This window comes from Odocoileus virginianus, chromosome 14 (assembly GCF_023699985.2).
Source record: "Odocoileus virginianus isolate 20LAN1187 ecotype Illinois chromosome 14, Ovbor_1.2, whole genome shotgun sequence".
Taxonomy (NCBI): Eukaryota; Metazoa; Chordata; class Mammalia; order Artiodactyla; family Cervidae; genus Odocoileus; species Odocoileus virginianus.
In genome coordinates, this window is record NC_069687.1 from 30,553,962 (window position 1) to 30,577,672 (window position 23,711).

The 23,711-nt window shown below is 41.4% G+C and overlaps 1 protein-coding gene across 6 annotated transcripts in view; it reads right to left on the reverse strand.

Moving 5' to 3' along the window:
* Nucleotides 1-23,711, reverse strand: part of PRLR (prolactin receptor) — a 145,860-nt gene that overhangs the window by 67,441 nt on the left and 54,708 nt on the right. For 2 of the 6 annotated variants that reach the window (XM_070476567.1, XM_070476566.1), the window contains exon 2: nt 8,059-8,301. The exons of the other annotated variants lie outside the window; for them this stretch is intronic. The gene's annotated coding sequence lies outside the window, so the exon portion shown is untranslated. The remainder of the gene's footprint in view (nt 1-8,058; nt 8,302-23,711) is intronic. 6 annotated transcript variants of the gene reach the window in all.

The window sequence follows — 23,711 nt, forward strand, 5'->3', positions numbered from 1 at the left end:
AGACATCACTTTGCTTACAAAGGTCTGTCTAGTCAAAGCTATGGTTTTTCCAGAATTTGGAAATTTCCAGAGTTGGATCATAAAGGTTGAGCAATGAAGAATTGATTATTTTGAACTTTGGTGTTGGAGAAGACTCTTGAGAGTCCCTTGGAAAGCAAGGAGATCAAACCAGCCAATCCTAAAGGAAATCAGTCCTGAATATTCATTGGAAGGACTGATGCTGAAGCTCCAATACTTTGACTACCAGATATGAAGAGCCAATTCATTAGAAAAGACCCTGATGCTGGGAAAGATTGAAGGCAAAAGGAGAAAAGGGTGGCAGAGGATGAGAGGGTTAAATATCACCTCCGACTCAAGGGACATGAGTTTGAGCAAACTCCAAGAGATAGTGAAAGACAGGGGAGCTCGGCATGCTGCAGTCCATGGGCATGCCTATGGGGTCACAAAGTCTGATATGACTTAGCAACTGAACAACAGATTCAAGTTCATTAAATGGATCATATTATAAGGCAGAAGCCCTGGGATAAAAAAATGCATTCTAAATGATGATTATTATGCTCCAAAGATGAAATGAGCCCCTGTGGTAGGAGACCAATTCCTTGTCACTGTGGATGCTTAAGCAGAGACCATATGAAACTCTAGAGAAGTTAATGGCTTGGATTAGACCCAGAAGATGAGTAAAGGAACTTCCAACTATGCTATGGTTCTGGAGACTGAGGTCTTACCATTTAAGCTGTAATCTATCATCCCTGGGCTTCCCTGGTGGCACAGCTGGTAAAGAATCTGCCTGCAATGTGGGAGACCTGGGTTTGACCTCTGGGTTGGGAAGATCCCCAAGAGAAGGGAATGGCTACCCACTCCAGTATCTGGCCTAGAGAATTACATGGACTGTATCTGCAAAGAGTTAGATACAACTGAGCAACTTTCAATTCACTGTCATCCCTACTCTAGACTTTAGATATTACTGCAATCATCTTTTGGGAATATTCAAAGACCTTTCCCAGCTACTCATATTTAGGACAATTTCCTCAATTCATTTCATTCCAAGAAGTTTCCTGTATGGATCCTTGGCAGGATATCCACCCTGACCTCCTTGTCTTGATATTTCCAATCTCCTATTCTTAAAAAATATCCAGGATGAGGGCTTCTCTGGAGGTCAGAGTTAAAACCAAACCTCACTGTGTTGAACCAACACATTGAAACTCTCAGTTAGGGGAATATTTGTACACCTATGGCAGATTCATGTCAATGTATGGCAAAACCACTACAATATTATAAAGTAATTAGCCTCCAATTAAAATAAATTAATAAAAAAAAAAGAAACTCTCAGTTCAGTTCAGTCACTCAGTCATGTCTGACTCTTTGTGACCCCATGGACTGCAGCACGCCAGGCTTCCATGTCCATCACTGACTCTCAGAGCTTACTCAAACTCATGTCCATCAAGTCAGTGATGCCATCCAACCATCTCATCCTCTACCATCCCCTTCTCCTCCTGCCTTCAATCTTTCCCAGCATCAGGGTCTTTTCTAATGAGTCAGTTCTTTGCATCAGGTGATCAAAGTATTAGAGTTTCAGCTTCAGCATCAGTCCTTCCAGTGAATATTCAGGACTGATTCCCTTTAGGATGGACTGGTTGGATCTCCTTGCAGTCCATGGGACTCTCAAGAGTCTTCTCCAACACCACAGTTCAAAAGCATCAATTCTTTTTGTAGTCCAACTCTCACATCCATATATAACTACTGGAAAAACCATAGTTTTAACTAGACAGACATTTGTTGGCAAAGTCGTGTTTCTGCTTTTTAATATGCTGTCTAGGTTGGTCATAGATTTTCTTCCAAGGAGCAAGTGTCTTTTAATTTCATGGCTGTAGTCACCATCTGCAGTGATTTTGGAGCCCAAGAAAATAAAGTCTGCCACTGTTTCCCTATCTATTTGCCATGAAGTGATGGTACTGGATACCAAGATCTTAGTTTTCTGAATGTTGAGTTTTAAGCCAACTTTTTCACTCTCCTCTTTCACTTTTATCAAGAGGCTCTTTAGTTCTTTGTTTTCTGCCATAAGGGGTGTCATCTGCATATTTGAGGTTATTGATATTTCTCCCGGCAATCTTAGTTCCAGCTTGTGCTTCATCCAGCCTGGCATTTTTCATGATCTACTCTGCATTTAAGTTAAATAAGCAGGATGACAATATGCAGCCTTGACATACCCCTGTCCCGATTTGGAACCAGTTTGTTGTTTCATGTCCAATTCTAATTGTTGTTTCTTGACCTGCATACAGATTTCTCAGGATGCAGGTCAGGTGGTCTGGTATTCCCATCTCTTTCAGAATTTTCCACAGTTTGTTGTGATCCACACAGTCAAAGGCTTTGGCATAGTCAATAAAGCAGAAATAGCTGTTTTTCTGGAACTCTCTTGCTTTTTTGATAATCCATTGGATGTTGGCAATTTGACCTCTGGTTCCTCTGCCTTTCCTAAATCCAGCTTGAACATCTGGAAGTTCATGGTTCACATACTGTTGAAGCCTGTCTTGGAGAATTTTGAGTATTACTTTGCTAGCGTGTGAAGTGATTGCAACTGTGCGGTAGTTTGAGCATTCTTTGGTATTGCCTTTCTTTGGGATTGGAATGAAAACTGACCTTTTCCAGTCAAGTGCCCACAGCTGAGCTTTCCAGATTTGCTGGCATATTGATTGCAGCACTTTAACAGAATCGTCTTTTAGGATTTGAAACAGCTCAACTGGAATTCCATCACCTCCACTAGCTTTGTTCATAGGGATGCTTCCTGAGGCCCACTTAACTTCGCATTCCACGATGTCTGGCTTTAGGTGAATGATCACACCATCATGGTTATCTGGTCATGATGATCTTTTTTGTACAGTTCTTCTGTGTATTCTTGCCACCTCTTCTCAATATCTTCTGCTTCTTTTAGGTCCATACTGTTTCTGTCCTTTATTGTGCCCATCTGTGCATGAAATATTCCCTTGGTATCTCTAATTTTCTTGAAAAGATCTCTAGTCTTTCCCATTCTATTGTTTTCCTCTGTTTCTTGGCATTGATCACTGAGGAAGGCTTTCTCATCTCTCCTTGCTGTTCTTTGGAACTATACATTGAAACTCTAGTCCACTGACTAACAGGGTGACCCTTGCATTTGTCCAGTGCCCTTATTTCCCAAGCTATTTTCCATCTTCCAGTTTTACCAGAAGCAGAAAGTCAATTTGTATCTTGAGGGTAATCACTTTCTCAAGAGAAGGTTCATGAAATGCCTGCAACACTGTGAAAGGTGAGAACTTTCATTATTGTTATAACATGCCCCAGGTCACAGGACAGCAGAGCCATATCTAACCAAGATTCTTTTAAATCCTTTTGGGAGTAAGTGTAGAGTAAATAAAGAGACCCTGATGCTGGGAAAGACAGAAGGAAAAAGAAGAGGGCTGCTGCTGCTGAGATGGATAGATGACATCACCGACTTAACGGACATGAACATAAACAAACTGAGAGAGAGTGGAGGACGGGGAAGCCTGGCATGGTGCTGCAGTCCCTGGGGTCACAAAGAGTCGGACACGACTTAGCAACTGAACAACAACAGCAAATAAAGAGAGCTATTGATAGTTTACAAAGAACCAAAGTCCAGATCGCCTTGATAGACTAGCAGGGAAGGGCAGAGTTTACAGCTGGATTTTACAAGCCTGATAGCACCAAATGACAATTGCCGAAAAGTAGGCTGGCTGTTCTAGTCCGATGATTAGCCATGGCCCGAATGTGAATCTGCATAAATCTACCAGTGGTCATCCTGACTGGGGCAACCATGGGTTGAATGAGGTGGACACCAGCAGTGTACCTGAACCAAACGGCCTTCTGCTTTTTTTTTAGCTCAGAGACCACATGTGTAAATCTGCCCTCCCAGAAAAATTTATAGCATCTACAAGCCAGGGTTACATTCCTAATTAAAAGGACAATTAAAAAAAAAACTCCCAATGATGAAAAGGCTTTAGCCAGAATTCTCAAGAAATTGGTTTAGAAAATAATCCCCAATTGATTGCAACATAAGAACATTCTTAAAATGTTACCTTTGCCCTAATGTCTAAACCCTCATGAATTGGTTTACAAAAAGGTTCATTATGCATTTGAAGCCACTAATACTATAAGTGGGGGAAAGAACACACTCTTTTAATTAAAAGAGCAGATTGCTATAATTGTGGTAATCTGAATTGAGAACATCTTTTTACCTAAAAACATGAGAGAATAAATATTTCCAAAGCTTGGGATTATTTAGGATTAGTATCCAAATCTGTTCTTATTTTACACTGTGTAATCAGGAAGGCTGTTTAGAAGGGAATGTTAGAAGGAAAGTCTGTTTTAGGTTTCCTGTTGTCCCAGCTAGTTGTGGACCATCTAAATACCATTTGTGTCTGACCCTTGAACTGTCTTCTCCTGGACTCCTGGGCAACACAGTTAATAACCCTCATGGAGCTGTAAATGTGTCAATGCTGTGTCAATGCTGACACTTCTGCTTTGCAGTCTAGTTGTTTGCTTGACTATCAGATATTGCCTTTTTTAGATAGTTGAACTTGACAGAATGATAAACTGTGCTTCTATTTACTCTTTTGCTCTCAAGGCTAATTTAAAAGTGCTGCTGGTGGGTGAGTGGTGATGTCAATGGAAACACCTTAAACAATTAAGTTGACAACTGGAATATTAACATAGGCACGAGAGACTACTAATTCCCTAGCTAATGGAAATGAGTCAGTTACCTTCTTTAACCCAAATACCACATGCAATGTTCTTTTAATTCCCATAAACCACAGGGTCTAGTTCCCCTGAGTTGAGAGGATATAGCATCTCGCCAGATGCTATGTCTTACTTTGAGGTCCTTTAAGCCCCATGTTTGTTCTAACAGCTTCGTCTTAGTCTTTTACTGCTGTTTTCTCCCCCTGGGTTTTGGTCACATTATTTTCCAAAGTGGCCCAACTGCATTTATTATTTATTTTTATTAAAACAAATGTGTATGTTATTACAGCTATATTCCAGTTAGCAGCATACTGGCTAGCATGATTCATTGCATATAAGCACCCTGGTCTAATGGACACGTAAAGAATCTGAATCAGACCAAAAGGTATATAAAAGTGACTTTTTGCCATTTTTAAACCAACTGACCTTGAGGAAGATATATTTACACTTCCTTAAATCTCAATTTCTTCATCTGCAAGGTGGGAATACCCTTCACTACCTTTTTGGATTGCTGTGAAGATTCCATGCACAGTGTCCAGGAAATAGCAAGTAGTGAATACATGCTAGCAATATTCATGGTTAACAGTTTTCTATGTGCCAGGAATCATGGGAATCCTCAAAGCATCTTGAGAACTAAGAACCATTATTATCTTTACTTTGCTGATGAGAACAAGAAAGACAGATTAAGTACCTGCCCAACATCACAAAGATATGAAATGGCCACGCCTAGATTCCAGAGCCTGCAGTCTGGCCACTACTCCTCATGTAAGAAGAGTTTTGACATCTTGAGAAAGACTGCTTGAATATGAATCCCAGGCAACCTTCCAGATATGTGGAACCTTATTTGCTCCCTCTTGCTCCTCTTTCCCATGCTTCCTCATTCACACCTGAGTCAGAAGCAGAGAAAAGACAAAAACTAGTACAATAGGACAGTACAACCAGTAGATTCCTGGCAGACCAGCTATGGAGCTTGGCTTCAAACTCAGCTGTGCACTTGCTGGCTGAACACAAAGGCAGGTGCTGTGTTTCATGTGGATGTAGCATTCTAAAGTTATTTCATTAGAAGGAAGGAGTGGACACTTCTCTATACAGATCTACTCTGCTGAGATAACTGAAAAACACAAATGCAAATATCATGACCTTATTACGCTAATATCATTCGGTTATCTTGCAAACATCTACTTACCACAAACCTGAATGTAAATCATTTTTTTGCTACTAAAACTAAATCTTAAATCCCTTAGTAATCTTATCTCTTAAATCTAACATATTAAGATCAGGAGTTGTTTTATTAACTCCTACCTTCAGCAAAAAGCTGTTCAACTCAGATTGTTGAGACTCTGGCAATTTGCTGTTTTAAGTAAAACACAAGTGTGTTGTCCATCAGCTGATAAATGGACAAGTAAAATGTGGTATATCTCCAATGGAATTTTATTCAACAGAAAGGAATGAAGTACTGTCATATGCTACAACTTGGACAAACCTCAAAATCACTATCCTGACTGAGAGAAGCCAGTCTCAAAAGGCCACATATAGCATGATTCCATTTATATGAACCGTCCAGAAAAAGCCAATCCACAGCAACTGAAAATAGATTAGTGGTTGCCAGGGGTAGGGCAAAAAGGGAAAATGGGAATAACTGCTAATGTGTACTAAGTTCCTTCTGTGGTTGATGAAACGTTTTAAAACTAGGTTATAATGAGGGTTGCACAACTCTGTAAATATACTGAAAACCACTAAGTTGTAGGCTTTAAAGGGATAAACTTGATGGTATGTAAATTATATAATAAAAATATTTAAAAGAAATGTTAGTGTGTAATTTCCCCTACTTACTTGCAAAACTGCTAATAGATATCCTTTCATGTTCAGCAACCTTCGTTATTAGTGACACTCTGTTTGAGTAAACAGTGACGAACATGAAAGCATTTATCCCCTTCCTCCTCTCCCCACTCCCCACCAAGAGCCTTGATAATTAGTCTTGTCTTTACTTTTAACTTGTCTGTCAAGTGATGGCTAGGAAGTCAGAGTTCTAGATATAACTGGTTCTCTAAGCATAACTTTCAGGCTAAACCTTCAAATGTGGCTCCACCTTTGGTCCCTTCTCCATGCTCTCTTTCTTTCTCTTAAGCTCACTGCCAAGGACCCAGTGTTCCAAATCACAGGTGACCTGGAACAGGGCCTCTAGACTGCAAAGGGAACAGAGCCAATTGTTAATGAATACAAAGCCCTATAGACAGAAACTGGTAGGGTAAAAAAATAGATGATGCCTCATGTTTTTGGATGTTGGTAGTGGAAATGTAGGCAGCTTTTATTTCAATACATGTGTATTATAACAACAGTTAGAAGAGGGTGGGATGCCAATTACGAGAACTCCGAACAATTGTGATTGGCACCTAGGCATCAAGAAAAAAAGTTCTCTCCTTAGTGTTCTTGATTTGCTCCACTGGCCATACAAACTGGCTTCCCAGGTGGTGTCAGTGGTAAAGAACCTGTCTGCCAATGCAGGAGATGTTAAGAGGTGCAGGTTCATACCCTGGGTCAGGAAGATCCCCTGGAGGAGGGCATGGCAACCCACTCCAGTACTCTTGCCTGGAGAATCCCCATGGACAGAGGAACATGGTAGGCTACAGTTCATTGGGCTGCAAAGAATCAGACATGACCGAAGCAACTTAACGCATGCACTGTACAAACCACAAAGGCGATGGCACATTGTATCCTCTGGATAGGAATCCTAGTCCAGTTTCTAAATAGTGAGAGTCCTGTTCTCCACTGAGCTTTCCTGTCAGGAGATGAGCCATGTGGATTCATGCAGCTCTGACAAAGTCCTTCCTTTCTATTTCAGGCCTCTCATCCAATGACGTCAGGGAGGATTTCCACAAAGGTCAAGGGATTAACCATGACAAGTGTGGAGCTGGGGCTCAAGACAGGAGGAGGCCCTGAAATCTGGAAAGATCCTAGTATCTGGGCCAAATCCACTCTCTCTATCATTCAGAGATCATTACATCATAAAATGATGTCTTGGTCATTTTACCCACTGCTAATTTTTTACCCCTTTGAAACATAGTTACCTTTTCTTTTCTTTTTGTTCCCTCACCTTCTGTCCTCTGTCAGTAACAGATATGGTTTAACTCCTTGACCTACCTCAGAAGGCAGGTAGAATGTCAAGTAGTGGGGTGAGCGTGAGGGACAGATTCTGCAAACGCATTTTCACTTTCTCATCACTCCCAGAGAACCTGATCCTCACCGAGAGAGAGAGAGAGAGAGAGAGAGAGAGAGAGAGAGAAGAGAGCCTGTGGCACCAAAAATCCGCCAAGAAGCCCAGTGACTTACTGTAGGCAGGCTACAAGTCAGGTGAAGGTTGGACCTTTGCTTCAGAATGCAGAAGGCAGGGAACTTGTTAGATTCACCGAGAGTTCCTGGGAGGGTTTATTCCGGGCTCTGACCTCCTCAGAGACTAGTCTGTGCAGCTCTGATGAGCACCAACCCGTTTGCTGATTACCCCTTGGCAAGCTGATTCAGGCAAATTAGCATTTGCCTTATGATATATAAGGGCTTTACTGCCTTTTGCCCTCACTGCAAAAAAAAAAAAAAAAAGCAATAATTGGACAACTTGCTTGTGACAATCATTGGATTTGCTTCGTTTCGCTTAATCTGGTTTACAGTTCACTTGCCACCAAATCAAAGTGGCTAGATTCAAAGCAGCTGTTGTTTCCCAGCAAAGCAGGGAGGATGAGCAAGGTGGAGGGGGGAAGAACTGAGAGGGGTAAGCGCCAGGGTGGCCAGGGCAAGCTACAGGAGGTGAGTCATGAATTCTGAGTGACCCTGCCCACTGCAAGCTACAGTCTACCCTTCAATCATTACCTCATTGGCATCCCATCACTTGGGAGCACGTCACACAGGAGGGGACATGTGCTTCTGAAGGGGCAGGCACTGGCCATGGAGTCTGGGCTGTCCTCTCCACCCTTCTTGCCAAACATCACTTTTCAGACAGAAGTGGATTTTTAGCTCTAATATTGTGTAAAGTCAGGAGCCTGGTCACAACGTGCATTGTGCATGCTAAGTTGCTTCAGTCATGTCTAACTCTTTGTCACCCCTTGCTGTACCCCACCAGGCCCCTCGGTCCATGGGGTTCTCCAGGCCAGAACACTGGAGTGGGTTGCCATGCCTTCCTCCAGGGGATCTTTCTGACCCAGGGATTGAACCTGAATCTCTTACGTTTCCTGCATTGGCAGGTGGGTTCTTTACCTCAAGGGCCACATGGGAAGCCCAGTTACAACATTAGATGCAAATGGAACCTTCTCACAGTGTCATTTGTTTGGATGGTATACTGGGTTGAATCATGTCCCCTCAAAAGAGATGTTAAAGTCCCCCAATACCTCAAAATGTGCACTGATTTGAAAACTGGGTCATGGGTGATGTAATTAGTTAATCACTTCTCACACTGGTAAGAAGCAGAGATGTACAAGGGAAATGACCTGTGATTAGCAAGGCAGAGACAGAAGGGATGCAGCTATAAGTCGAGAGACATCAGGACCAGCCAGTCACCATTGGAAGTCGGGAAGAGGCAACATAAGCATCTCCTGAGTCTCAGAGGGAGCAAGACTGCGGGGAAATCTTTGTTCCCAACTTACAGCCTCCCTAACTTGTGAGAAAATACATTTCTGTTCTTTTAAGCCAGCTGGTTGTGATACTTTGTAACAGTAGCCCTGACAAACTAATCCAGGTGGTTTGTATCCACGTGATCTGGTGTGCTCACTTAAACACCTTTTCTGTGACCAATTCATACTTCTTTTCTGCACCCATATAAAGTCTGATTGCATTTTTGATCAGTGAAAATACTTGAAATGGACAGGATTTTGTCCCCTGGACTGATGTGGGCCCAGCACATGTCCTGTTCTAGGTCAGCACCTCTGCCCCTTCCAGTGGGAAAGTTGCAATGTCCCGTAAGAAGCCAGTGATGCTTTTCTGAGTTCACTGCTATGAAGTCTTGTTAATTTTTATTTAAAGGAGAGTTCCAACCACCCAGTTCAATTCAGTTGCTCAGTCGTGTCCAACTCTTTGCTACCCCATGGACAAGCACACCAGGCTTCCCTGTCCAACACCAACTCCCAGAGCTTGCTCAAACTCATGTCCATTGAGTCAGTGATGCCATCCAACCATTTCATCCTCTGTCATCCCCTTCTCCTCCTGCCCTCAATCTTTCCCAGCATCAGGGTCTTTTCCAAGGAGTCAGTTCTCATCAGGTGGCCAAAATACTGGAGTTTCAGTTTCAGCATCAGTCCTTCCAATGAACATTCAGGACTGATTTCCTTTAGGATTGACTGGTTTGATCTCCTTGCAGTCCAAGGGACCCTCAAGAGTCTTCTCCAACACCACAGTTCAAAAGCATCAATTCTTCTGTGCTCAGCTTTCTTTACAGTCCAATTCTCATATCCATACATGACTACTGGACAAACCATTGCTTTGACTAGACAGTACTTTGTTGGTAAAGTAATGTCTCTGCTTCCAATATGCTGTCTAGGTTGGTCATAGCTTTTCTTCCAAGGAGCAAGTGTCTTTAATTTTATGGCTGCAGTTACCATCTGCAGTGATTTTGGAGCCCAAGAAAATAAAGTCTCTGTTTCCCCATCTATATGCCTTGAAGTGATGAGATCAGATGCCATGATCCTAGTTTTTTGAATGTTGAGTTTTAAGCCAGTTTTTTCACTCTCCTCTTTCACTTTCATCAAGAGGCTCTTTAGTTCTTCTTCACTTTCTGCCATAAGGGTGGTAACCACTAGAAGGAGCTTTAAGAACGATTAAGGAGACTTGGATACTGGACAGACTGAAACAAATCCCACAGGACCAAAGGTACCAAAACATCTGTACTTTATGCATTTATACTTTTGGAACTTCCCCAGCAGAAGTGGAAGGAAGTCGGAAGACAGATAGTCATGGAATCTCACCCTTCAATCCTCATTCTGGCTTTGATGCTGCCATTAGTATGTGCTCCTGGCAAAATCACTAAAACCTCTCAGGGATTCTTTATTTCTCAGCGGAAATGGCTTTCTGCTTACCATCCTATCCATATAACATGGAAGGAAAAGGTAATTAATCAACCTTCATCTTCCAGATTTTCAGGAAAAGCTTTGTGCAGCCTCTAAAACATAAAGTCTCTTGGCTCTGTATCTGCAACACTCAAGAGCACCAACATCTGCTTACTCCAGCCTCTTGAATTCTTTTTCTAGAATATAGATTCCATACCCAGAAGAGTTGTCAGCTCAAAAGAGATCTTCATATATTACTGGACATATTACTTTACTATTTTTTTAAAAAAGCAAAACTCAGGCATCATGTTATTTTACCCCTACTTAGTCCAGTATGCATGTCTAACAATTACAACCACATTCTTATTCAACCATAGTGTTATTTTAGTTATCTAACAGGATTAATACTAATTCCTTGATATCACCTAATATAGTCCCGATCATATCTTTGCAATCTAAAATAAGAAACAAAGTGGCCAATCAGTCTGTAAATTCTTGAGTTGGAAGGAATCTGAGATAATCAGCATCTATTAATATCTACTTAGGACAGAAGCCTCCTTGTAATGTTTTCAAGTGTCCCAGAGGGCTAGTGCATTAGGAGGGGCTTAGGGCAATCACCCAGCTCAACTTCTCACTTGACTGATGAGGACACCGAGGCCCTGAAGAGACACGTAGCATGCAGGGTCATATAGCAAGTTAGAAGTCAAGGTTGGACTGTGACCCATTCCTCCAACCCATATTGCACAGCAGACTCAGTTTAGTTCAGTCGCTCAGCTGTGTCCAACTCTTTGCGACCCCATGGACTGCACAGCAGACTATTTAGCAATAAATACTACAAGTTTCTTCCAGTAGTCAGATCTATTATTTAATACAGAAGTTATCATCTCAGGCTCACTAAACTGCCAATTCACTGTGCTTTAAGCTTGTTTCTTCTGTGGAAATAGCCACCGACTAGTCTGAATTTTCTTTCTGTTCATCTGTCATGCTTTTGGACACCATTATCAGGTTGTGTTTTAGGCTCTTCCTACAAGACTGAACAGCCCTAAGTCTGCTCTCATCTTCACTCACTGAGTTTGCTTTCTCTCCTTGAACTAAAGGACACTGTTGCTAGGAGCCTGTAAGAGATCTCACTCGAATGAGGTCACGCTCTCATTTTTGCCAAGTGGTCACGAGACTATGCCATCAAAATAGCATGCACTTAGAAACAGGCCCTGGAGTCTTTTCAGCTATGTTTATTTGAAAACAAACAGGTCAGATGAAATAGGAACCAGGAAGCTAGCTGAGACAGAGTTGGAACCGGGTAAGCTCTTGAAATATTTGCTGTAATGGTCAGGTGTGCTTGAGGGAGTCTGATGGCTGTGTTCTCCTTAGCTTATCACATAAAGATCTGGTGCCCTGGAGACCAGAATGGCTCTCTACTGATTCTGGAGAACAGGGTGGTGAATAAGTTAGAAAATACCCTGGGTCCAAAATTACGTCTGCATAAATTAAAACGCCAAGTTACAAAGCTGAAGAGTAAACAACCCCAGATCTGTGAAATTGACTATTTTGATTACAGGACGCCAAAATGCTAGTCTGCTATTTGGAGTGATGCAAGCAATTTAGCCAGCTGGTTTTCTTCTGGCAATAAACTAGCACACAACCTCAGTTAACTGGGATTTAACTCAATTAGCTGAAAAAAGCTTCTGTTGTAGCTCAGTCAGTAAGGAATCCACCTGCAACGTAGGAGACCAGGGTTTGATTCCCAAGTCAGGAAGATCCCCTGGAGAAGGAAATGGCAACCCACACCAGTATTCTTGCCTGGGAAATCCCATGGAGCAGAAGAGCCTAGCAGGCTACAGTCCATGGGGTTGTAAGAGTCAAACATGAGGCAGCAACTCAACCACCACCACCATGTTTTCTATCATATTCCACTCTTTAGGTAAAAAGTAACAAGATAGCAATCCAGTATCAGTGCTTTATTAAAATATCCTCTATAAAGCGGCTTCCAAAATCTGTTGCACATTGAAATCACCAGGAAACCTTAGAAAATACTGATTCTTGGCTCCCTCACCAACAAACATGTTGATTTAATGGTGTGGGGTGCCACCTGAACCTCAGAATTCTAATGCATGACAAAGTCTGAACTACTGTTTAAAGGTATTTTAGGGGTTTGACATAATGCATCCCTATCACCTAAACCATGTATATAACATTGGATATAACATTTATGTAACATTGGATGGGGCCTTCCCTGGTAGCTCAGACAGTAAAGAATCTACCTGCAATGTGGGAGACCCATATTTGATCCCTGGGTTGGGAAGATTCCCTTGAGAAGGGAATGGCTACCCATTCCAGTATTCTTGACTGGAGAATTTCATGGACAGAAGGGCTTGGTGGGCTATAGTCCATGGAGTTGCAATGGATCAAACACGACTGAGTGACTAACATTTTCACTTCAACACTGGATGGAGTAAGATAATTTTTTCTTCCTTTGGATCTACTGACTCAAAAAACAACAATCCATTCAAGGCTATGTAAATACAAATACAATTTATTTAGGGTTTTGTGTTACTTTTCCTTAGAAAGTTATGTTGCTTTTAAAATTAAAAATTAGGAAATAAATACTTCTTCAGTATTGAGTCACACAGAAACAATTCTGTCCTCCTGAAACCAGTTAAGAGTAAAGTGAGGAGGCAGAGATGGGCCAGAGAGAGAAGGAGCAAGAGGCACAAAGGACCAATCCATTGGCCCCTTGACTTCCTCAGCAAATGTGACTTTTCTGGCTGCCTTGTCTTACAAGCCTCTTGACCGACTTGTTATGGGATGAGTCAAGACACCAAGGTGGGCTTTCCAGGTGGCGCTAGTGGTAAGGAACCCGTCTGCCAATGCAGGAGACCTAAGGGATGCGGGTTTGATCCTTGGGTCAGGAAGATGCCCTGGAGGAGGGCGTGGCAACCCACTCCAGTATTCTTGCTGGAGAATCCCATGCACAGAGGAGCCTGGCGGGCTACAGTCCATAGGGTTGCACAGAGTTGGACACAACCAGAGCAACCGTAGCACACAATGAGATCAGCTTCGTACACACAATAACACCAAGGGAGACATGAGTGCCTTGATTTTGATGTCCATTTGATTTTATTGGTTTGTTTCTGCATTTGAGTTTATTCTCCCTTGATTACTGGACCCACTGAACCCTAAGCCTCCTTGCTTGACCCTGAATTGCCTTCCCCGCCCAACTCCACAAGCCCTCAGCACAGGTTCCTGATCTGCTTATCTTGCTGTGCCCTGTGTACTGTTTAAGATTGGCTCCACACTCTTCCTGCTTCTTTAGACAATCCAGGGGTTTCTCCACAGAGAGCTCAAGCACTGGATTTTCTTCTCATCACCTTAGTTAGACACAATCATCCTGGAGTCCCAACCAGTGCCTGTTCTGAGGGTACGTGCCGAGGGTAGTCACGTATGGACTGGCTGACACTGCTCCCCTCTGGCCTTGCACAGCTCATGAGGGAGCTGGCCAGCTGTTGCACTAGATTGTCAGGGGTCCACTGGGACATTTAGTTTGAAAAGCTCTGCCCAAAAAAGGGAGAGCTGGGACAATCAGACATTTTATGTTGAGAACTGGAGCTGGAAAATGGAACAGGGAAAAAGAAAGCAGCAGTCAGGGTAGCCGTTGAGAAGTTAGGAAGGAGAGAGACAGCAGAGTGGCCATGATTCCAGAAGGAGCTGAAACCACCAGAAAACTGGGATGGAGCAGAACTCTGGGGCAGAGAAAAAACACATGGAATTAACATAGAAAAAGTCTTTTGATAATATGATAAAAGCCATGTACTGCCCCTTTCCCAAACCTTGTTACACACATAAATAAATAAAATGACAATATTTTGGAAGCATTTGTGGGAGTTTATGGACTCTCTGTTTATGGGCTTCCCAGATGGTGCCATTGGTAAAGAACCCACTTGCCATTGTAGGAGACATAAGAGATGTGGGTTCGATCCCTGGGTTGGGAAGATCCCCTGGAGAAGGAAATGGCCACCCACTGCAGTATTCTTGCCTGGAAAGTCCCATGGACAGAGGAGCCTGGTGGGCTACAGTTTATGGGGCTGCAAAGAGTCAGACATGACTGAGCACACACGCACACACACGGACTCTCTGAGGCCCATCCATGGACCCCTGCAGGATTCACAGAAGTCAGTTTAAAAGTCTTAGGGTATAGGATAAAGAAGTTAGTGGTTGGTTTTGGGAAGAGAGGCAAGTGGATCAGGAGGAAGAACTTTAGAGCAGGATTTCTTAACTTGGATTCTACTGACATTTGGGGCTGGACAGTTTTCCATTGTAGGGCTTTCCTGCGCCTTGTGGGATGCTCAGCAGCATCCCTGGATGGTGCTCACTAGATGCGGGTACTAACGCTCCAGTCATGACAGCAAAAATGTCTCCAGATATTGCCAACTACCTTTGGGAAAGCAAAGCTGCCCCCTGTTGAGAATTATCACCCAAGATGTTGACTGGTTCACAGGAAAGTCAGCATCAGGATAAAGACCTATCATCGACAGTTTCTGAGGTCCAGGGAACTGAACTTGGGTCTGGTTTCCAGCCCTTGAATCTGGTTTCCAGCCCAGTCACTATCAGTCTCCTATCACTTCTATGGGCTGGCCAACCCCATGCATTTCCTGCTTCCACTTGAGCCATCCAAGTGAATCAATTGTTTTCAGTGTTTTTCAAACTAACAGTGCAAATCAGAATCTCTTGGAAGGTTTATTGAAATGAAGGTTGCTAAAAATCCACCCCCAGAGTTTATGATTCATAGGTTTGGGCTGAGGCCTAAGATTTTACAATTCTAATAAATTCACAGATCATGCTCAGGGTGCTGGCCCGAAGGCCACACCTTACAGGAAAAATAAAAAAAAAGTGCCTATCTAGAACTCTTTCTGGAGCTCCTACAGTAGAAGCAGATGGGTAGGAGGCAGACTGAAAAAAAAAGTGCCATCACATCAGTGACTGTGAAGCCATGATGTTCAGAACCCTGCAATTTCTGCAGAGTTCCAGATTTCTGCAGGTTCCAGATGCAGATTACCACTGGCAATCATTCACCGAGGACATGAACATCTTCTGAGACATACTTAATGCTCTATTTTATAATCTTAGTGACTTTAGAGATAACAATAGCTAATATTGTACTTAGAAAGAAAATGAGGCTTGGAGGTTAGTGACTGGTCTAAAGACTGCACAGGTTTTAAGAGACTGGGCTATAATTTGAACCTAGATCTGTTTTTGTTAGTATGAAATTTCTCCACTTTTCAAGACTACTCTCTAAAGCAGCACAACCTTCTCTTTCCTTTATGTAAAATCTACATGGGATCTCAGACTGTAAAACCAATAGGAATAGTTGAAAGGGGAAAAGAAACCTGCCCCATCCATCTGGCCTCCTGTCTGTACCCTGTGGCCACTCTGAAGGCACTAGCATAGAGGTCCAGGGCTCCTAGAAACCTAGCAGGAAAACTGCTGTCTTAGCCAATTCGGTGTTTCCATTAATTAATATATTTCACAACAATCTCTTTCAACAAAGATCCAGTTATCTAATTCATTCACCGATTTGAATGCACACACTGAAATGCTATTCTCTGACTCAGAAGTACCATGCTGTCATCAAATAACGTAACACAAGACAAGAGATGTGGTAACAATTACTATAAAATGTCAGCTCTTTGATGGAGGGACATTCCTTTTTGGTGGGAACTAACCAGTAGGAACCATTTTAAAGTATGAAAGTGTTAAAATATGAAAATGTTGAATTTTATTTTATAGACCAAAAGAGCCATTTAAGTGTACACACACATATTTAAAGAGAGTAAAATGTGAAAAAAGAAAGTTTAAAAGTTTAATCCGCAAAAGTCTATAAGCAATAAATGCTGGAGAGGGTGTGGAGAAAAGGGAACCCTCTTACACTGTTGGTGGGAATGCAAACTAGTACAGCTGCTATGGAAAACAGTGTGGAGATATCTTAAAAAACTGGAAATAGAACTGCCATATGACCCAGCAATCCCACTTCTGGGCATACACACTGAGGAAACCAGATCTGAAAGAGACACGTGCACCCCAGTGTTCATTGCAGCACTGTTTATAATAGCCAGGACATGGAAGCAAGCTAGATGCCCATCAGCAGACGAATGGATAAGGAAGCTGTGGTACATATACACCATGGAATATTACTCAGCCATTAAAAAGAATTCATTTGAATCAGTTCTAATGAGATGGATGAAACTGGAGCCCATTATACAGAGTGAAGTAAGCCAGAAAGATAAAGACCACTACAGTATACTAACACATATATATGGAATTTAGAAAGATGGTAACGATAACCCTATATGCAAAACAGAAAAGGAGACACAGATGTGCAGAACAGACTTTTGGACTCTGTGGGAGAAGGCGAGGGTGGGATGTTTCAAGAGAACAGCATTGAAACATGTATATTATCTAGGGTGAAACAGATCACCAGCCCAGGTTGGATGCATGAGACAAGTGCTCAGACCTGGTGCACTGGGAAGACCCAGAGGGATCGGGTGGAGAGGGAGGTGGGAGGCGGGATCGGGATGGGGAATACATGTATATCCATGGCTGATTCATGTCAATGTATGACAAAAACCACTACAATATTGTGAAGTAATTAGCCTCCAACTAAAAAAAAAAAAAAAAGTTTGATCCGGGTTGGGCTAGAGCTAACCCTCTTGGCTTGAGGCTTGGAACTATTTGAAGAGTTCTGCAAGAGATGTGTAGCTAAAAGATTAGAGCACTGCCTTTTAAAGGCTATCTCAGTGGTTCCAGTTTTGCCAGATGAAAAGAGATCTGGAGATTGGTTGAACAACAATGAATGCACTTAACACTGTTGAATTATACTCTTAAAAATAGTTAAGATGGTAAATTTTATGTGTATTTTACCAGAAATTCAAACAGAAGACATCATAATAAATACAACATTCTCACTGAGTAGCGAGGTGGCCAAGAAGTTCCTTATTTAGTGATTTGTTTGCTGTTTTGGTGGAGAGGAGTGGAAGGAAGATTGGAAATTTATAGAAAACAGGGCAGTACTTTAACACAGATGCATACTTTTGTTTTGTGAGTCATTTGCAAGGCATAAGTTGATGAGATCCAAAAACTGTAGTTGCAAAAAGCATCCTATGTAGAGAATCAAAAGGAAGAGTATAAACTAACTCTTATTTCCTATTTTCAAAGACATAAACTGCATTCTAGTTAGGATATAAGATGGCACAAGTCAGGAGCAATTGTGTGGCTCAGAGCAAATTCCTGGATCATTCAGAAATTCTTAAAAGTGCAGTTACTACTAGAGGTCATTTCAATACATGAGAAGTCATCAGTTGTTTTATTTGCTATTGTTATTTTGTTTACTGCCAAGAAAAGAAAACTTCCAGTTAAATCATGATATGCCGAAAGCTTAAAGATGTATGTCAGTTTCAAAGCTAATAAAATATATGTAAAAAGACTCATCTTGGAATTGAAAAATGTATGGTATAAAGAAGAAAACCCACCACACGTTATTGATAAAGTTAGCCTGGCAGAAACATAAAAATAGATTTCCCTACAGGACCAAAAAAATATATAAGTATCAGTCAGTCAGTCATATCTGACTCTGCGACCCCATGGACTGCAGAATGCCAGGCTTCCCTGTCCTTCACCAACTTCCGGAGCTTGCTCAAGCTCATGGCCATTGAGTCAGTGATTCCATCCAGCCATCTCATCCTCTATCATCCCCTTCTCCTCCTGCCCTCAATCTTTCCCAGCATCAGGGTCTTTTCCAAGGAGTCAGCTGTTGGCATCAGATGACCAAAATCCTGAGATTTAAGCTTCAGCATCTTCTAATGAATATTCAGGACTGATTTCCTTTAGGATTGGTTGGTTTGATCTCCTTGCAGTCCAAGGGACTCTCAAGAGTCTTCTCCAACACCACAGTTCAAAAGCATCAATTCTTCTGTGCTCAGCTTTCTTTATAGTCCAATTCTCACATCCATACATGACTATTGGTAAAACCATAGCCTTGACTAGAAGGACCACTGTTGGCAAAGTAATGTCTCTGCTTTCTAATATGCTGTCTAGTTGGTCATAGATTTTCTTCCAAGGAGCAAGTGTCTTTAATTTCATGGCTGTGGTCACCATCTGCAGTGATTTTGGAGCCCAAGAAAATAAACTCTTACTCTTGCCATTGTTTCCCCATCTATATGCCATGAAGTGATGGGGCCGGATGCCATGATCTTAGTTTTCTGAATGTTGAATTTTAAGCCAACTTTTTCATTCTCTTCTTTCACTTTCATCAAGAGGCTCTTTAGTTCTTCACTTTCTGCCATAAGGGTGGTGTCATCTGTTTATATGAGGTTATTGATATTTCTCCTGGAAATCTTGATCCAAGCTTGTGCTTCATCAAGCCTGACATTTTGCCTGATGTACTCTGCATATAAGTTAAATAAGCAGGGTGACAATATACAGCCTTGAGGTACTCCTTTTCCTATCTGGAACCAGTTGGCTGTCCCATCTCCGATTCTAGCTGTTGTTTCTTGACCTGCGTACAGATTTCTCAGGAGGCAGGTCAAGTGGTCTGGTATTCCTATCACTTGAAGAATTTTCCACAGTTTGTTGTGATCCACACAGCCAAAGGCTTTGGTGTAATCAATAAAGCAGAAATAGATGTTTTTCTGGAAGTCTCTGGCTTTTTCCATGATCCAGTGGATGTTAGCAATTTGATCTCTCGTTCCTCTGCCTTTTCTAAATCCAGCTTGAACATCTGGAAGTTCAAGGTTCATGTACTGTTGAAGCCTGGCTTGCAGAATTTAGAGCATTCCTTTGCTAGTGTGTGAGATGAGTGCAATTGTGAGGTAGTTTGAAGATTCTTTGGTATTACCTTTCTTTGGGATTGGATAGAAAACTGACCTTTTCCAGTCCTGTGGCCACTTCTGAGTTTTTCAAATTTCCTGGCATGTTGAGTGCAGTACTTTCACAACATCATCATTTAGGGTTTGAAACAGCTCAACTGGAATTCCATCACCTCCACTAGCTTTGTTCTGAGTGAGCTTCCTAAGGCTCACTTGACTTCTCATTCCAGGATGTCTGGCTCTAGGTGAGTGATCACACCATCGTGATTATCTGGGTCATGAAGATCTTTTTTGTACAGTTCTTCTGTGTATTCTTGCCACCTCTTCTCAATAGCTTCTGCTTCTGTTAGGTTCATACCATTTCTGTCCTTTATTGAGCCCATCTTTGCATGAAATATTCCCTTGGTATCTCTGATTTTCTTGAAGAGATCTCTAGTCTTTCCCATTCTATTGTTTTCCTTTATTTCTTTGCATTGATCACTTAGGAAGACTTTCTTATCTCTCCTTGCTATTCTTTGGAACTCTGCATTCAAATGGGTATATCTTTCCTTTTCTCCTTTGCCTTTTGGTTCTCTTCTTTTCTCAGCTATTTGTAAGGCCTCCTCTAGACAAACATTTTGCTTTTTTGCATTTCTTTTTCTTGGGAATGGTCTTGATCACTGCCTCCTGTACAATGTCATGAACCTCTGTCCATAGTTCTTCAGGTACTCTGTCTATCAGAGCTAATCCTTTGAATCGGTTTCTCACTTCCACTGTATAATCATAAGGGATTTGATTTAGGTCATACCTTAATGGTCTAGTAGTTTTCCATACTTTCTTCAATTTAAGTCTGAATTTTGCAAAAAGGAGAAGCTCTATACAGTCAGCAAAAACAAGACCAGGAGCTGACTGTGGCTTAGATCATGAATTCCTTATTGTAAAATTCAGATATACATACATATCTCAAATATTAAGAAGAGTTGAAGCAACAGACTAATGATAAAGTAATGGAAAAAGGAATCCACTATATTCCAACCTTTATTTCTCTGTGGAATCAATTTTATTTGAGAGATGCTTTAATGGAAATGGTGATTCAAAGATAGGTCTTGCCAAAGGCAATTTGGAACTGGATACAGCATATTAATTCTTCAAACAGGTTTGGATAAACTTGTATTACATTTCAAGAAACACACAAAATGAAGAATAAACTGGAGAAGTAGAGCAAATGAAAAAAGTGTAGTAGAAACTGAAATACTTTAAAATTATTAAAGCAAAGGAAATAAAGGCATTTGAAAAAATTTAATTGACTAAAAAGAACCAAAAATTTAAAAAACATCTTTTTTAAAAAAAAAAAAAACAATAAGGACTGAAACACGATTTTCTGAGTTAATTTTAAGTTTAAGAAATAAGAAAATTAAATTAAGTAAAATGCTCCATTCCAACCTCTAAGCATTATGGTTGCTCAAAATTTTAGTAAAAAGAAACAATACACAAATGGGTTTATTACAGGCTGAACTAGATGCAACTCTTTAAGGAACTGGTTTTTAAAAAATTCTTTATACTAATAGGGTGGGGGTGGCTCCTTATTAATTCTATTCAACCTAATAAATGAAGGGAAAGTTCTCCTGAACCTCTATTTTGCCTGGAATTTTCACTTCAGGCAACACATCTTTATCTTTTTTAAAGCCTATAATAATCCTTCTGAATAGCTGTAAGTGAGCTGAACAACCTTCAAAGCCCATATCTATCTGCCAGTCTTATAATCTACTGTACTGTGGCATTTAGGATATACAGTCACCACTCATAGGAGGTATTCATTCCTGAAAAAACAGAATTCTTCTTTGCTTGGTTGTCTCATCCGTAGATTATAATATGAATAATTCAATTCCTTTCAACAAAAGTGAACGCTTATTCTATGTAAATGTCACTTTCCTGGAGAATGGAAAGCATATACATAAAATATACTCCTGTCCTTGATGGACTTAGGCTTTATTATGTGAGGGGAGGCAGGCAGATAATGGTATTCAATGTCAGTAATGCCAAGCAGAAAAACGTGAGGGCAGCTATTCAGCTAGTATGTACTAACACAAGGTACTGGCCAGCATCTGTTCTGATTGATCAGTGGCAATGCCAGACCTGTTTTAAAATATTTTGAATATTGCATCTGAATAACCTTCATCAACCCCGAATTTTCATTGGAAGGACTGTTGCTGAAGCTGAAGCTCCGAGACTTTGGCCACCTGATGTGAAGAGCTGATTCACTGGAAAAGACCCTGATGCTGGGAAAGATTGAAGGGCAGAGGAGAAGGGGGGTGACAGACTATGAGATGGTTGTACGGCATCACCGACGCGATGGACATGAGTTTGAGCAAACTCTAAGAGATAGTGAAGGACAGAGGATAGAGGAGTCTGGCATGCTGCAGCCATGGGGTTGCAAAGAGTTGGACAATGACCTCATGACTGAATGACAACAACTACCCCCTTCAGCAATGACGCAAGCTGCCTATCTAGTATCTCTTCTCCTTTTCTTCCTTATTAACACAGCCTCATTCTATTTAGTGCATCAGTGTGTCTAACCGAAGGAAAGAGGATTTCCAAGACTCCCTAGCACCTGGGGTGGCCATTTGACACAGTTTTGACTAATGAGATTTTAAGCAACTGCCACTAAGGCAAGTTCTTTCAAAGAAAGCTGCTCCAGTCAGCCCTTGACTTGCCCTTCTTGATAGCTCTTCTTGCCTGGAGCCCAGATTTGAAGCTTAAAGAAGGAGGAGCTTTCTTGGAACCATGGATGTCTAAGAAAAATGTCTGAAGTAGCCTTTGTCCCCGATGCCCTGGTTTGGCTACTTCATCAAGCATAGGCTGCCTACCTCTGGATTCCTTAATAACCGAGAAAAATAAAATCCTTAATTGCTTCAGTTCCTCATGTGATTTGGTATGACACATACTGTAATACAATTCTAATGGATATACTATCCTAGGGTTCAAAACAGGGAAATTTCACACGAAGCCAAGGAGATTAGAAAAGCATTTTGAAAAGGACAGGACTTAAAATAGTAGAGTTTTAGGGGTGGAAGGAACCAAAAAAAATTATTTTGTTCAGTATCTTCAGGAAGGTGAGAAGACCTGAGCCAAGCAAAGTTCAGCTTGGATTTTGTCCAAAACCCCACAGTTGGTTACTAGCAAAGTGAGACTGGATTGATTCTCTTGATATATTGAAACACAATAGCATCTATGAAACATTGCAGAAGGTGTGTGAATCTGAAGGGATGAGTATTGATTTTGGAAGTGTGTAGAAATACATACTGAGAGAAGGCTAATAATTCAACAAAATGCTGGTGATAAAACCAGATGTCATTCATGACTCCTTAATTTCCAGTACTCTCCCTTCCACATTCAGTTCTGACAAATTTTACCCTCTAAATTTTATCTTTTAGGGAGCCTTCCTTGACCATGTATGCCTTCTGCCCTCAACTCCTTGTTGGGTGCCATGACTTTGAACTATGCTATCATCCTATACTTTGTCTACCATAACACTCACTACATTGTCTATTCATTTTCTCTTTGCTGATCCTATCTCCACCATTCCATAAGGATGAACATCATGGCATCTATGTGACAAGGTACTGTTCAGCACTACGTGGTTACTCAGTAACTATTCACAGCCCAGACTCGGACTTGGAGAAAATGTCAATTTGCTAAGTAAGTAAGTAAGTGTTAGTCGCTCAGTTGTGCCCGACTCTTTGCGACCCCACGGACTGCAGCCCACCAGGCTCCTGTCCATGAGATTTTCCAGGCAAGGATACTGGAGTGGGTTGCCATTTCCTTCTCCCACTGAACTATAAAGGAAGCCCCTATCAATTCGCTAAAGTTTAGTGTTTTCATCAGGTGTGTATGTGTTTCAGTTCAAGCGAGTTTTAGAAGCTTATATGAACTTATGGGAAATCTCTTCAGAAGTAAATAGGCTGTCAACAAAATCATACAGAGACACAGACATCTTTCACAGAGATTAGCACATAGAGATTCAGGGGTATGGCTGCTAGCCTAGGTTGAACTGAACATCACAAAATTTGGGCTTTCTGATATAGCTTTCGAGAGGAGTTCACACATGGCTGTACTAAGG